Below are 1583 nucleotides of genomic sequence, written 5' to 3'. Positions count from 1 at the left end.
ATAAAGAAAAATAACATTCTATCAATTTTGTGAAAAAGACAACTGACATTCTAACAAATTAGAAATATTTTGATACATTTTGGCCCTTTATTGAATTCCAATCAAATATCAATTACTTTCTGGGTGCATTTCTTTCTTAGTTTAAAGATTTCTATCATCATAAATCTCTAATAAAAATTGTCTACATTTGCTACACGTTGATAAAATCAGCAGTAAGCAGAAAAAAAAAGTTAATACAATTTTAATAATAAGGCTATTATGACTTCTTTTGCAATGGGAAGTATATAAATCAATGTTAATATAAAAGTATTTATTTGCTTAACAGCCCTGTTAGCAATTTGCAGAAATAGAGTTTTGATATCTTCATAAGCCTTTACGATTATTCAATATTTTTATGTAGAACCCCATTGTTCCATTAGAAAAAGATAAATATACATTCTTGGTGAAACATAAACTTCATGATTTAAACTGTAACTTGAATAATCATACCAAGGATAATCTTTTTGAATAAAAAGCCATTTAAAATGAATTAAATTGTAAAAAGGCACTAGTTATAAATTTTAAAAATGTTATACTGCCTTAAAATTTATCAGGACATAAAATCGCCTTTTTTACAAAAATAGTGAACAGACAACAACAAACTAATGCTTTTTAGGTCTGGGTTATCAGTAAAGTGAGGTCTACTGGCACATAAAAACGTAAGAATACTTCAGATGGTAAATAAAAGCATGAAATTTGGCACAGATAATCCTTAGAGGGTCTAAAACTTAATTTCAAGCAGTAACACCAAATTTTGTCATTGGGCCACCTACCAGGATGAGGTCATCAGGTGGCCGGGCAAAAAAATATTTTTTTGAGAATAGTCAAAATCTGATAGTATCATCAGAAAGAACATAGAGCTCTGATAAAAATTGAGGTATAAAAGATACCTTGCAAACATTCCAATCAATAGTTATGAAGGTTAAAAGTTATGTGATGACGTCATCATAAGCCTTTCGAGGCAAAACTTAAGAACCTCATAATTTCAACAAGTTGACCAAATTTGATGTTTTATATTTGAATTCATATCAACATACATACTTTTTCTTATTATGATGCTCAAATTGAATTAAAAGCTTTAAATCCTACAGAATACTAAAACATAGATTTTGAGATTTACAAGGCAAATCAACGCACTGTTCTCCCTACAGGAACACAGTGTACAACCAATTAATTTTTTTGGATGTTTTAAGCTTTCCTATGTCATTTAGATCCAACCATCAGAAGGAATATCGAATCGAATTCTGACAGGGATCCATGTATAAAATGTGAAATTTGGTTAACTTGTTCCAAAATTACAAGGATTTCAATTTTTGCCTGGAAAGGCTTATGATGATGTCATCACAAAACTTTCAACTTTCATAACTTTTGATAGGAACATTTTCAAGGCATCTTTTATACCTCAATTCTCATCAGAATTTTCTGATCTTTCTACTGGGACAGTCAGATTTTGAATATTTTCAAAAAAAATAATTTTTTCGCAGTCACCTGAACGTCATCTGACAGGTGACCAGGGGATAAAATTTGGTGTTACTCTAAGGGTC

Source organism: Clytia hemisphaerica, unplaced genomic scaffold, assembly GCF_902728285.1.
Source record: "Clytia hemisphaerica strain Z4C2 unplaced genomic scaffold, Clytia hemisphaerica genome assembly, whole genome shotgun sequence".
Taxonomy (NCBI): domain Eukaryota; kingdom Metazoa; phylum Cnidaria; class Hydrozoa; order Leptothecata; family Clytiidae; genus Clytia; species Clytia hemisphaerica.
The sequence above is the reverse complement of the archived record's forward strand: the minus strand, read 5'-3'. Positions refer to the sequence as shown.